Source organism: Aegilops tauschii, chromosome 1, assembly GCF_002575655.3.
Source record: "Aegilops tauschii subsp. strangulata cultivar AL8/78 chromosome 1, Aet v6.0, whole genome shotgun sequence".
Lineage (NCBI taxonomy): Eukaryota > Viridiplantae > Streptophyta > Magnoliopsida > Poales > Poaceae > Aegilops > Aegilops tauschii.
In genome coordinates this window covers 194,225,426-194,241,276 of record NC_053035.3, presented here as the reverse complement: position 1 = coordinate 194,241,276, position 15,851 = coordinate 194,225,426, and positions in this window count along the sequence as shown.

Below are 15,851 nucleotides of genomic sequence, written 5' to 3'. Positions count from 1 at the left end.
TTCAATCATACACGCAATATGCTCGATATGTGTAAATACAACATGGCATCACAACATAACTACGACTCAAGTACTTATTCATTAGGCTCCGAGGAGCGAGATATTACAAACATAGGTCTCATGACCCAACATTCAGAGCATACAAGTCAAACACATGCGGAAGCTTAACATGTCTGAGTACAGACATCTACAAATGAAAAAGGCAGAGAAGCCTGACTTTACTAGAACCTGCCGAGGGCACAAGATCGTAGCTGAGGTATCAAGCTAAACATCAAAGTCCACACGGAACTACTAGCGAGACTGACGTCTCTCTGCAAAACATAAAATAAGCAAACGTGAGTACAAATGTACCCAGCAAGACTTACATCAGAACTATCTCAATATGCATCGGTATCAACAAAGGGGGTGGTGGAGTTTAACTGCAGCAAGCCAGCTTTGACTCGGTGGCTATCCTAAACTACGACTGCAAGTAACTCTTTTGAGGTGGCGCACACGAGTCCACATATTCACCATATCAATACTCCACTATGGATCCGCTCCCGTCTCCCTACGAGAACGCCATCCATAGCACTCACGCTTATCTTGCGCATTTTAGAGTATCCACTTTCGCTTGTCTATGAACTGTTATAGGCAACCCAGAAGTCCTTTACCGCGGACACGGCTATTCGAATAGATCATATTAACCCTGCAGGGGTGTACTTCGTCACACACGCTCTCACCACTTACCGCCGTTTACACGACATGTACTCGGCAACCTTCAAGCGGAAGCCCAACGTGGGTGTCGGCCACAGCCTACCTAAACACTCAAGTCTCTAGTCCAGGTTTATCGCCTATTCAGGTTCCATCTGCAGGGAGTCCAGCCGAGGTTTCCACATACGGCCCCGAACGATGTGTACAGGGTTCCGTGATACCAAACGGGCGCCTGGCATACCCGGCCACGTGCCTACCGCATCACAGCCCACCCCTCGGGTCAGCGCTGCCCACGGCCTCCAGCATACTACAAACACCAGAAACTACTTGCAACTCCTGGCAGAGGACAAGGGTGATTAAGAAGCCGAGAGGGTGCATTGGTTTCAGGCCCAATGCGTGGTAGAAACTGTTTCATGGATCACAAACACAGAACTCAGTTCCTGAGGACGGCTGCAATGAGACAACCCACCATGTACTCCTACATGGCCTCTCACCTCTACCTTTACCAAATCGTGTTTACACACTTAGCTCACACCCAGTAGGACATGTTCATCACCATTCCAACTCATCCCCGATGAATCAGACCCGACTCAACTCTAAGCAGTAGCAGGCATGACAAACAAGCATGAATGAGTAGGCACATCAGGGCTCAAACAACTCCTACTCATGCTAGTGGGTTTCATCTATTTACTGTGGCAATGACAGGTCATGCAGAGGAAAAGGGGTTCAACTACCGCAGCATGTAACAGTTGAATTGATGTTGTCCTAATGCAGTAGAAGAGAGCAGTTGCGAGAGAATGGGATTGTATCGGAATGAACAAGGGGTTTTTCTTGCCTGGCACTTCTGAAGATAGCATTGGGTCTTCATCAGTGTCAACGATCACAGCGTCGGAACGACGTCTACCGAGGGGGAACAACACCGGCAAACAGAGAATAAACACAATCAATGCAATGCACAATATGATGCATGAACATGGCATGTATATGTGATGTTGTTTGTGCTAATGCAAACAGCAACAAGTTCAATGGAGCTCATTTGAATCAAGGATTCAAATGCAACTCCAAACTTAAGCATTTTGAATGCCCTTTATGTGTTTTCATCTATACAGCAGGTTTAGGTTGGTTTGTCATGCATGAAACTAGTACAGATGGATAGATTGAATTTTTCTGATCATTTTTCATATATAAATCTTTTCATTGTGAGCTATAGATTATTTTCTATGATTTTTTGAAGTTTGTGGTATTTTCTGGAATTTCCTGTATAAAAATAATTCCAGTAATTAAATTAATGCGTCAGCATTGTGTCAGGGTGACGTCAGCTGCTCAGCGGGGTCGTCCAGGTCAAACCTGACGTGTGGGGTCCACACGTCAGTGTCACTGTTAGTAAACTAACTAATTTAGAATTAATTAAAAGTTAATCCAGGTTAATTAGCAGGCAGGCCCCACTTGTCATTGACTCTGGGGAGGGGGTCAGCTTGGGTCAAACGGGGTCAACTCACCGGCGTTTAGCCGCCGACGAGGCCAGACCCGGCGGCGAGCCACGGGTTTGCCCTACGGGGCGCCGTTTGGCGCACGGAGCACAGGTACGGGATGTGGACGCTCGTCCGCATCCAACCGTGGGGGTGGCGCGGCCGGGGAGTGGCCGGAGTGGCGCCGGCGACGAGCTCGGCGGCGGCGCGTGCGGATGAGCTACGTGCAGTTGCTACGGAGCTCGAGAGCGAGAACGAGAAGGGGGAGAAGGTAGCGGAGCTCACTGCGGTCACGTAGAAGCAAACGGCGCGGTCGGGGACGGGCTGACGACGTCGGGAGGTCGCCGGTGATCTCGGAGCAGAGGCGGTGAAGTCGAGGGTGCAGGGGGCGATGCAGGCCGTTCGGCGTTGCCTGACTCGGCTGAGAGGACGAGGGCGTCGAGACGGAGCTGCTGGACAGCACGGGAAGGCGAGGGGAGCACGGTGGCTGCGAGGTTCACGCCGGCGCGAGCTCGGCAGCGTCGGCCATGGCGGAGGCGAGGCGAGGGAGAGGTGCAGGGGGCGAATGAGGTGTCGGGGCGGTCGAGCGGGTGATGTGGGCGTCGTCCAGATCCTCCAGAGGCGCGGGCGGCAAGCAGGTGACGCCGTGGCGCGCGCGGCGGCGTCGCGGTGTCCCTCCTGTGCCTACTGGCAGAGCTGGGGGATGACTGGCACGGCCGGGTGGGCTGGGCCTCTGCTGGGCCGCGGGTGGGCGCCAGGTAAGTGGCCTCTGGCCTTTCTCTCTCTCTCTCTCTCTCTCTCTCTCTCTCTCTCTCTCTCTTTTTCTAATTTAAATTCTTTTTCTATTTTTCTGTAGGTTCGTTGCATTATTAAAAATACTTAGGCATCTCCTAAAATCACCAAAATGCACATGGCCACTGTTTAGAATTTATATGGCATGGAACATTTTAGTTTGGAATTATTTGAGCACTTGAAATATTTTATATTATTTAAATGCCCAAAATCAAATAGCTAATGGATTAATCTAGTGACCTTAAGATGTCCTAGAAATTTGTGCATCACTTTTGGCAGTGGTTTAAGACCAAGGCAGAGATGATGAACATTTTAGAAGGGCATTTCAGGTTCATTGAAATTATTTTTAGTAAACCCTAGTTGTTAACAGGGGGTGCTGGGGTTTCTGTCTTCCCCATTTCAAGTTTCTGGAAAAAAAGAAACATGATGAAACACTCTAATGCATGAACTAGCTAGGATGTGACAAGGGCCGACTTACGGTGTGCAAGGATTGACTCAGTGGTTGTGGGGCCCATGAAAGCACATGGGTTTTAGGCTTGGCGGCCTATGAAAGCCTTGATTTTTCTAGATTTCTGTTTTTCTGAAAATTTTAGATTTATATCCTACTTTCATATGGTTTTCTCAATTCGGGCCATGCAGCCTTGATCATATGACTCATAATTGAGCATTTTGGGTTTGGTAACCCACGCTGATAGCGGATTCTAAGTCGCCAGGATATTTTTTGCCTTGAGCAATCACAATCATGACAATTCATGATTTCGGGATGATACCCGGTATGGATTATAATTATCAAAGTGTCACCATGGTGTCAATCTAGAGGGTTTGGTAACCCGCCCTGGCTATGGAATTTAAGTCGCTAGCATACTTTGGATTGCACAATTGAAATCATGCACTTACAAATCTTTGGGTTGTCACCCGCACTGGATATGGCGATGTAAGCCGGCAGCATAAGTCAATTCTACAGGTATGTTTTCCTGGTTATAAGAATATGCGAGGTTTGATAACCCGCCCTGGCTTTTGACTTTAAGTCGCCAGTATATTTTAGCTTCGATGGCCTTAATTCTAGTCTTTTCCATAATTGCATAAGACTATATTATGTTTGGGTTGTTACCCGCCCTGGCTTTTGACGTTAAGTCCCCAAGGCATATGTTTTCTAAATTTTGTGCGGGATATGCAGAGCTATGGTTTACATAAATGATTAAATTCAAGCCCATCATCAAAGATTAAAATTGGTGTTTCAAAAGGGTTATCAATTCTTGACTTTATTTTACAAAGGCTATAAGTCGTCGGGTTACAAAAATCCCGGATTCCAATGAATGTGCATTAAGTCGCCATCGGCTAAGAGCCGCCAGGTATTTAACTCCGGATTTACTTGTCAACAGACAAAGTATTCAAATCTTTAATAGCCAAACCTGGCTGTATTTCCATTATGGTATTGAATGACTGAGGTTTTCATACCAGATTATGTTATTCAAATCTTTAATAGCCAACATGGTCGGATTTTTATTATGATTATCATAACTAGTGTTGACAATTGAGGTTTTCAAAGCCGCTTCAGAATAGTGGCTATTATTCCTTCATCCAAAAATACCAGCTCACACTAGAGAGCATGGTTCAATATTGATATGCAAAGGCTTTTAGCAACATCATCCGGACAATGGATATGGTTCTACTTTACAATGGAAGGAATAGTGCCGAGTCGCTGTAGGCATACAACCCGGCACTTGGGGTCTACATTATTCAAATCAAGATTACATCAAGTATGCAAGTCCCATGTCACTGCAAGCATGCACCATGGCACTTGGGGGCTAATGCAAGGTCATTTTTAACTCGCCTTATTGAAGACCCGACCCATCATATCGTGATGAGCCTGCCCTTGGGGGCTACTAATTGCTCCTGTCAAAGGTAACTCGAAATTTGAGGATTACGTCATATGATGTTATTTTCAATGAAGTACATGTAAAGTCCCAGCTCGGTATTATCTTACCGAGCCGGCCCTTGGGGGCTACATATTGTTGTTCAAGTCTACATAATTAGATCTATAAAGTCCCTGCTCATTATTGTATAATGACCCGACACTTGGGGGGCTACACATGGGAAGTTCAAAATGTGCAGTTCATGATTGGCGACTTACATGAACAACCCGGTTTTCTCGAAAGTTGCATCATTTATATTAAAGCAAGTCTTAAGCTATCACTACGTTCTCCTCTGAAGACTTGGGGGCTAAAGGTAATATGCATATAAGCGAGGAACATCTTCAAATTCTCAGTTTTGAGCAAACCTGGTATTATATTATTATTGGAGAAATTTGCAAAGTTTATTTCCTCTAAGCTATTCATGGAAAGGTTTAGAGAGCCGACTCAATGATTGGAAAGCTACATTTACAAAAGCAAGCACTAAGTCGCCATAAGATTGGCCCGGCATCATCTGTTTTATAACCCGGCGATTTTGGCAATCATAAATTGGCAAGATCTACATCTTCAAGCCGGCTGAAAATCAGATTAGTATTTCAAGACCAATATTTTTGTCAAACTAGAGCATTGGAGGCCGGTTCAAATGGTTTCACAATATTTTTCTACAAGCAAATTGACTATGAAGCTGGTCTATTGGCCCGGACTTTCTAGAAGAAGGAGATGACACGGACTTGAGGATGATCAGGTGCCGGCTCAGAATTTTTTTTAATTTGGAGCACAACCTGTCAAATTTGTTCTTGTGTGTATTTTGCAGGATCAGTTTAACATGGAACCAAAATTAAACTGGGGGCTAATGTTGGGGATATACCCCGCGGTATGACCCGGCCGGATATATGACCCGACCGAGACTTGGCGCTTCATCGGTAACCCGCCCGAAGGCTGGCGACTCACTAGTCTGGCGACTCACTAATGACCCCGACGGCGTGTCACATGGATGACAAGGCCCAAGGCCCAGTAGGCCGGCTCATGTTATGGTAGGCCGGTTTAAGAAGGAAGGCATAAGGAATATTTCCCTTACAAGGGAAGGAAGACTAGGATTCTATTTGTAATAGAATAGTCCTAATCCTGCTAGGACTCCACATGTAACCCGCCCCTTCAACTTATATAAGGAGGGGCAGGGCACCCCAAGAGGGACAAGTTGGGACAGACAAGTCAATAGCTCTTGAGAGAGAGGTAGCCAAAGAGCACCCTTGTAATCGTGAGCACCATGATCAATATCAATGAAGCAGGATGTAGGCTTTTACCTCCACCGTGAGGGGCCGGACCTGGGTAAAAAACCTCACGTCTCTCGTCCCACTCAACCCCTCTCAAGCTACTACCTAGTTGCGATGGCCTCACGACAAGTCCTCACACTAGGACATATGCCGTGACAAAACCACGACACCCGGCAAGGAAGCGCCTCAGGAGTGGATCATGTATTTTAATGGTGCTTTCTTGTTACAAGGCGTTGGAGATGGTGTGCTTCTTGTAGCGCCCACTAGAGAGCATCTTAAGTATGTGGTTCAAATGCACTTTCCCCCGGAAAAGGCAACCAACAACACTGCTGAGTATGAGGGGCTCCTCGTCGGGCTCAGAATTGTGGTGGAGTTGGGAATCAAGAAATTGATCATCCGCGGAGACTCGCACCTCATTGTGAGACAAGTCAACAAGGATTACCAGAGCCGATTGATGGAGGCATACATAGAGGAGGTGAGAAAACTAGAGGAACACTTCGATGGGTTGCAAGCCGAGCATGTGCCACGTGCGGAGAACAACATTGCCGATCACTTGTCAAAGTGTGTCGCACAAAAGCTCCCTATCGAACTAGGGACTTTTGTCGTCCACCTAACTCAACCATCAGTATCCCCTTCAATGGTGGCCAGAAAAAGAAGGAAGTTGGACTCCGGCAAGTATCTCCTGGCAGAGCTCCATGAATCCACCGGTAGAGAGGCTGTCGGGGACAACCCTACTTCGGTTGGTGAGCAGCACTCTCCCATGGAACCACAAGTTCTTATGGTCGAGGTAAGTGCTCCACCGAACGAAGAAGTGCCGTTAGTCCTTGTTGTCGAGCCGCAGGCTCCAACTTGGGCGCAGCACATAGTCCACTACCTTCAAATAGGAGAACTTCCCAAAGAGCAAGAAGAAGCTGAAAGAGTAGCCCGACAGGCCAGTATGTATCAGTTTGTCGATGACACTCTATACAGAAAGAGGCCAAATGGTGTGAAATTGAAGTGCATTTGCCAGGAAGATGGACAGAAACTACCGGTAGAAATACATGGAGGTGTGTGTGGCTCCCACATTGGATCAAGAGCCCTGGTTGAAAAGGCTTTCCGGTAGGGTTTCTACTGGCCCACAGCCCTCTAGGATGCGACCGAGCTAGTGACAAAATGTGAAGCCTGCTAGTTCCACTCCAAGAACATCCACCAACCAGCTCAAGCTCTCTAGACGATCCCTTTATCCTGGCAGTTTTCGGTCTGGGGGCTTAACATCTTTGGCCCCTTCCCCCATGCTACTGGGGGCTTTGAATTCTTGTACGTTGCCATCGACAAGTTTACCAAGTGACCATAAGTGGAACCAGTGAGGAAGGTGACCGCACTGTCAGCTATCAAGTTCATGAAAGGATTGGTGTGCCGATTTGGAGTGCCCGCCAAGATAACTAACAATGGCACCCAATTCACGAGCCGTGCCTTCATGCAGTATATCCAAAACCTTGGAAGCAAGGTATACTTTGCTTCTGTTGCTCATCCCTGGAGCAATGGGTAAGCCGAAAGCATGAATGATGAAGTGCTGCGTGGACTCAAGACCAGAACTTCTGATAGGCTGCAGAAGTGTGGCAGACGCTAGATCGACGAGTTGCCGGTGGTTCTTTGTTCCCTCCGTACGATACCGAATCGAGCCACCGGCCAAACTCCCTTCTCCCTAGTGTATGGGGCAGAAGTAGTGCTCCCCATGGAACTCATATACGGGTCACCTCAAGTACTTGCCTATGATGGGGTAGAGCAATCACAGCTCTGGCATGACGATGCCATGCTCCTTGAGGAAGATCGTCTCCAGGCCGCTGTGCGTGCTGCATGCTACCAGCAAGCCTTGCGCCGCTATCATAGCCGCAAGATTCGTGCCCGGAGCCATGAGGAAGGCGACCTTGTCCTTAGGCGTGTTCAATCCGCCAAGGGTTCCAACAAGATGACGCCAAAGTGGGAAGGCCCTTACCGGGTAGTACAAGTCATGAGACCTGGTGCAGTCCGTCTGGAGACCGAAGATGGCGTTAAAGTGCAAAACTCATGGAATATTGAGCATCTTCGCAAGTTCTACCCGTAAGGCGCGGTTGCCGGGCTCAGCCCCAGCAACCACCTTTTGTACAAGCCTTGCTGATGGTCATGTAATCCTTTGTACAAAGCCAGGCTCAGACCCTGAGCACAGATAATAAAATGAAGCGTTGGCATCTAGAACTTGCATGCATGTTTATTTAAGTATGATTTTGCCATACTCATTAGGTCATATAGATGAGGTCGTATGCTACCATTTCTTTTCCCTGAACTAACAACATGGCTCCTACCGCACATGAACTTCCCGAAGGAGAGGAGTGAGAACAAACTTGCATATCGGCCCCCAGCAACATAAGACATCTACATTCTTTTTGGTCATCCATAATGTACCCCTGTGAGAAAGACTTGTGCCTAGATAAACCTTGTCACCCTCCGATATTTGTGCTCCCATTCCTTCGATTCAAAGGTCGCTTTGATTGGGGTGGTCGCAGCCACATTTGAGAACGAGGGTTGACTAAGGGCCAGTTCTCTTCCACGCTCCAAGCCCGTCAAGCAGAGCCTTGCGGAAAGCAAAGAGATTGGCAAGGTGTCTTGCCGGAAAATCTTGTTTACTTGAGAGTATAAAGGAGTTGTTCCTCTGCATGGACATGACACATGCACGAGTGATGGGAAAAAGCATATCTTTTTTATTAATACGCATAAAAACAAGTACAAACCTCACAGGGTACAAATATGGATGGAAAAGATTACATAATTAAGACTAAAGTTTGGCAAGTTCCTACATCTTTTGAATTGAAAAAAGATAAGTGCCCTGTAATGCCTTTCTTGTGCCTCTCCTCCTAGGACCTACAGTGGGAGGTGAAGAGGGCAAAAGAAGTTCCTGGGCAGAAGCCCAGCCTGACTGTGACGCCCTTGAATCAATCATACACTAATCATACACGCAAATGTGTATGATCAAGATCAAGGACTCACGGGAAGATATCACAACACAACTCTAGACACAAATTAAAATAATACAAGATTTATATTACAAGCCAGGAGCCTCGAGGGCTCGAATACATAAGCTTTAATACACAATAGTCAGCGGAAGCAACAATATCTGAGTACAAACATAAGTTAGACAAGTTTGCCTTAAGAAGGCTAGCACAAAAGCAACATCGATCGAAAAGGCAAGGCCTCCTGCCTGGGAGCCTCCTAACTACTCCTGGTTGTCGGCGACCTCCACGTAGTAGTAGGCATCGGCGGTGGCATCTGGCTCCTGGGCTCCGACATCTGGTTGCATCAACCGGAAAGAAGAAGAAAGGGGAAAAGGGGGAGCAAAGCAACCGTGAGTACTCATCCAAAGTACTCGCAAGCAAGGATCTACACTACATATGCATCGGTATCAATGAAATGGGCTGTATCTGTGGACTGGACTGCAGAATGCCAGAAGAGAAGGGGAGAGCCTAGCCTATCGAAGACTAGCATCTTCAAGCAGCTCCAAGCATCTTGCAGCAACAGAAGAGATAAGAGTAGCATAAAGTAAAGTAGTAGTAGTGTCATCAACCTCGCCCAGAGATCCTTTCTCGACTCCCTGCGAGAAAGCAATCCCAGAGCCATACTATCCAGTTATCACCTCAAGTATCCAGTTCTAGTTGTATCGATCGGGATACAACTCCAAGTGTCCGTTACCGTAGGACAGGCTATCGATAGATGTTTTCTTCCCTGCAGGGGTGCGCCAACTTACCCACCACACTCGATTAACTCCGGACGGACACACTTTCCTGGGTCATGCCCGGCCTCAGCCAAACGATACGCCACAACCCGACCTAGGCTTAATAGAGAGGTCAGCACGCCGGACTAAACCTGTGCTCCCAGGGTCATGGGCCATCACCCCGGGAACTCCTGCACGTCGCGTACGCGGCCGGTGAGCAGACCTAGCTACCTCCTTAAAAAAAGGCAGGTGCTTACGCAGTCCAACCCGGCGCGCGCCGCTCAGTCGCTGACATCTATTAAGCTTCGGCTGATGTATAAGACGCAGAATGCCCATACTATGCCCACGTGATGGTTAGTGCTATCAGGCCAGAGGCCCCTCGGATCAAATATCCAAATCGTAGTGGATTAGGAGCACGCGGTAACGAGCAGAGACTCACGATCGATGTGACCCCGTTGCCCCGTCTCGAGGACTTGCGGCAAGGGCTAAGAATGCCCGACCACGCCTCGTAATTATCTCGCGGGCACCTTCCAGGTCAACCCGACTCCACATCACTTGCAATTAAGCTCGCGCGGGTACCCCTCAGGGCCGACCTGTCTTTAGTAACATGGTTCAGTGTAAAGTCAGAGTAACCATAGTAACTGTGTGTCTAACACCAAGGGGAACCCTGAGGAACCACCCTCGGTGGATTCCACTCGATGTAATCATCAAGGTGAACGTAAGAGGTTCACACTTGAGGGGTTGCACGACAGAGTCGTATCGGAAGTGGTTAAGGAGGAAATCACCCTCGATGACCACGACCGAATAGCTACACTACAGAGATCTCATCAGGAGTGATGTATGAGGTTCCACCCTCGGCACTTGATGGTAACTCTACAGAGTCGAGCAACAAAAGTGTTGTAGGGTGGAGACCCTAAGTGGAGATCTTTCACGAATTGGAGGGGAATCCACGAAGAACGCGAAGAACACGAAGAAGAAGAGGGGAAATCACAAGAGGAAAACACTCTAGAACAAGTCCAATCACACATCCACTAGACTCACAGTCACACAAGATCCACAAAGGTACAAGAACAACAAAGGGAAAGATACAAGGTAAAGTTCATCCCAAATCCAAAGGAGATGAGGTCTTGATGATCTAGATAGATCCTTCCCTAGAAGGGGTCTTGAATCCCTAGGGATCTTCTCCAATGGAGGCCTTGAACTCCAATGGAGTCTTATCCCTCAAGAGGAAACCCACAAGGGGAGATACATGAGCTAAGCTCTAATGTCTAGTTCTAATCTTAGCTAACCCTAGAAACTGAGTGGAGCACGGAATATATAGTCTAGGGGTGAAGGGGTATGGGCCTCAGAGGTTACATGGGCTTTTTAGCCCAATTCATAGCGAAACTAGGCCTACCGGACAGTCCGGTGAGGACAGATGCATTTTCGTGTGCCACCGCACTGTCCGCTGTGTGGACAGGACTGTTCGGTAGTGCATTTTTCGTGCGACCGGACTGTCCGCTGTTGGGACCGGACTGTCCGGTAGTGCAATTTCTGCACACCTCCTTTTCTTCATCTTGACGCTTCCGGTCAGCTCTTGGGTCTTGCGGTCCTTCTCTTTGGCCTCCGGGAAGCTTCCTAGCTGCTTGGTGGCGGTTGCCCTCGTACCTAATGCTGCACAATGTTCCATGGTGAGGTAGCAACCAAGTCCAATGGATATTCATGTAAATCTCGAAGAGGAGCGTGTTCACCTTAAGTCCAATGGCGTATGCTTGAGGTCTCATCTTATGGACACTTGGGACTTGTGGAGTAGTCGTCGTGTACATGGGGATGATCGTGGGATGCTCCGCATCATCTCCCCTCCCTTGGGAAAGATCCGTCCTCGGATCGAGAACCTCATCACCATGGAAATGGTTGTCGTGGACGGACTTGTAGTTGGACGAAGTGGAAGACATGGCGCAATCCAAGTACTTCATGGTGTCTCCGGAGTGGTATACATGCAAAAGGAGCAAACACAAACGACGCTTGGAAATACAATGGTTAGCGCACACAAGGTGTCCATCAAGTAAACATGAGTCCGATCGGCAAGATTGTTTGTGACAAAGCGCATGAAGCTTAGTAAGATCATACATAATGATATGCAAAGCGTTCATGGGAGCAAAAGCATTCATTGTGCACACAAATGTATTGTGAATGTGATCGATGCAACCGTTGTGCTAAATGATGTCATAATGGAACGGTGTATCAAAAGCATGAACATGGTAATTGGTGCTCAAAGTGACTATGTGATCATGCAATTGATGGTGGGAAATATGATCATGATGTATGAATATGCCATCAAGAAAGATCACAACAAATTTGCTTAGGAAGTCCATAAGCTCGTATATCATGGATGACATAGAAATGGAAGATGCAACAAGGCAATCATAATGTGAGTCAATCCATGCATAAGATGCAAATTTGTTATGGGTGGTGTTGTACCATATCTCAATGTCATGGTAGAAGTGGTGGTCCGGTGGTGAATCCACTAAGTCCGAGCACTCCTCAACTTGAAGGTCCATAGGGTCCATCTCCAATGTTGGTCCTCCATCCAATAGATGTATCATGTAGACAAAAAGAAGGAAACAACAATGTAAGTATGACCCGTCCAATATGCATATTTGAGGATGGCTCAAATGGAAGGAGTTCACCTTTATGAGTTTGTCGAAAATGTTGGTGTCACACACCATATACGCCTTCACATACCCAATATGTCTCGTGATGGTAATGCCTTGAGAATCCTTCAAAATGAAAGAACATGACAAACACTCGGCAAAACAAATGAGGTTAGCGGAAATGCAAAATCTAGCATTCGTGTGGTAAGATACCCAACAAGTGTTTTCATCATTCTTATCATAAGAAAGGACAAGGTGTGGTAAGGTATGAAAGCATATGATGCAACTACAACCAAAGACAATAGGCTCAATCAAACAAGCATGCATCACAAGTAAGATGTCCAAGTCTCCAAGATCAATAAGTATAGTATAGTTGCACTCACTACAAAGTGATATGAGAGATGCAACTAATGGAGACAAGAGACAATGGTCAAGACAAATCAAGGAGGGGCATGAACATATATGTCATCACCCCAAGAAAGCGAGTAAGAATGGAACATGGGTGATGCGATAAAGCAGGCAATCATAGTGATCAAGTCAAGCAAGCTAGTAGTGCGAAGATGCAACGTATTAGAAGGAATCATGGCAAGCATGTCATGTGTGCAAATAGTGGTCATGAATAATGCACATGACATATCACAAGCGTGAAAGCAAGATATGAGTAAAATATAATCAATGTATTGGCGAGGGGCTCTATGTAAATAGTAGTGGGATATCATGACTCTCCCAACACAAGAATCAACAATAGCATGTGGCACATGGTAAACATGGCAATAGCAACAAGGATCTCCACCAAGCATGCAAATACACATAGAAGTTGTATAATGGTGAATCACATGTAAGTGCAAGAAAGGGTCACAATTGCATGGCAAAGGCATATAAAGAGGCATAACATGCAAAGTGAACACGGGAAAATGGGTATAAGATGACAAGTGGTATATAGCCCATAACCGTGTGAGAGCCAAGTAAAAGAGATGCGCGTAGTCCTTGTGCGAAGGGAACGGTGGTAAGGATAATCCACGGGATCCCAAGTCATTGTTGCTCTCAAGAGCTCGTTTCGTCAACTCATGGGATTGTGAGGTTGACGAGTGTTCATAAGTACCTACACAAAACAAAGGCAAAGGAAAAATTGTGTGTGCATGGCATATGTACACATCATCCATCATGATGCGCACGTGCTTGTGTTGGTTAGCACCAAATATCCGATGCTCAAATAAATGAGATGCGTGATATAGAAACATGTCATCCATCATGATGGGTTTGTTGTTATGTGTAGCATAATGGACACTCAAATTGTGTAATGCATCATGAGAAATATGTAGAGCATTGTTATTCATGGAATGCATATGGTGCAAGCAATTATGGGAAGCATGCAAAGTATGGAAAGCATCAAATTCTCCTAATATGTATGAGGAAACTATGGGGGTCTCCTCATGAGCATTTGTAGAAACATCACATGGAGAATACTGACAACATCCAAAACAAAGCATATTTGGAACAATGTGATCATGGCATGGCATAGTAGATGAATTGCGCAAATCATGTAAAGGAAGCATGGCAATATCATCACATGAAAAACAAAAGCCAATGACCATCATCTTGTCATCTATGCCATAAGTGCAAATGGGATTTATTTTAATGGGGCATGCATAGTTACTATGTTGAGATTGAAATGATGCAATATGGGAGATCTCACTCATAGCATATGACAAGATTAATGGATTGTCAAACATGACATGAACAATAGAAGTTTCACATGATATCCTATGGAGCATAGCATCACAACTAGGCAACTCAACATGCTCATCATCATATTCATCATAAATTGGTAAGTCATTACATGAAGAAGTCGCACTAGCATGAAGCATGGGGATAGGTGGATCAACATCATGCAAGCAATCATTGGGGAAATAGTCCACTAGTGGGACAAGAGAAGCACCATCACCTATGTTACCTTTAGAGCGTCGCTCATGTGTTGTAGGTGAGGTGTCGAAGATCCACTCATTGTCATCTTCATCTTGATGGAACCATGTGGGGGGTGCATCATAGTCCACCATGGCCATCGTCTTGTCCAAAGGGAGGACGAAGTCGTCGCGAATCGGCGCGTCATCATATATGGGACCTAGCACCAAAGGAGAAGACACCATAGGGGTAGAGGTTAAGTCGTTAGAAATCATAGTGGCCTCACATGCACAAACAACTATCACACTCTCTCTCTATGTGGTGGTTCACTCACTCCCTCAAAATAGGTGCACTCAACGTCACATATGGTGGAGTCACTCAAATCACTCAAGTGGTGGGGGTGGTGGTTCCCCTCCCATGGGAATTGGGGCAGCTATATGGGGCTAGTGGTGAAGTCACTCGCACTCTCAATATGGTGGCACAAGTCACTCAAGTCATCATACGTCGCCGTGGTCAAAGGGAAAATCCCATGCTCAACCATCTCGTCGTCGTCGCCGTAGATGAAGGCCGAAGATGGCACATCATCACTCTCGCCTCGAAAGATGGAAGCATCATCCTTGCTCGTGACCATGTCGTTTGCCTCCAAAGCTTGGTCCTTGAATGGCTCCATAGTCGTAGTCGTCGCCGCACTATCTTGAAAAAGAGTCAAAGTAGACTCGGCATCATCAATGCCACAAGAGAGGGATGGCGATGAAGTCGAACTTGGGAGCATTGTCTTGGAGCTCGTCGGGCTTGGACATCTTGGTGGTACTATCCTCATGCTCGATCTCATGGAGCTTGGTCACCGAGACACTACTAGAAAAAGGGCTATAGATAATATTGACACGTGGTGCGCCACTACTATATACTAATGGCGCACTACGTGTTGGTACGCCGTTAGTGTCCAAATACTAATGGCGCACCACATCCACGATGCGCCACTACTAACAATTTTTTTTCAAAACTAGTAATGGCGCACCAGGGGATAGTGCGCCATTGCTAGTTTAACTAGTAATGGCGCACCACACCCTCGGTGCGCCACTACTAATTTTTTTTTTCAAAACTACTAATGGCGCACCACACCCTCGGTGCGCCACTACTAACAATTTTTAGTGCGCCATTACTAGTTAACTAGTAATGGCGCACCACACCCACGGTGCGCCATTACTAACTTTGCCCAAAAATTCCACCGAACGAATGCACCACCCCCCCTGTGGACCGCCTTTTCAGTTTTTTAAAAAATAAAAGAAAATGATGGAAATGTCAAAAAAATAAAATAAAATAAGTTTCCCATGTGATATGTGGTCTAGTTGTTGGGAAAATTTACAAATATGAATTTCGACTTTATTTGCAAAATCTCTCTGGAATTTGTAAAATGGGCATACGTTTTGCATACGAACTCGGATTAAAAAGTT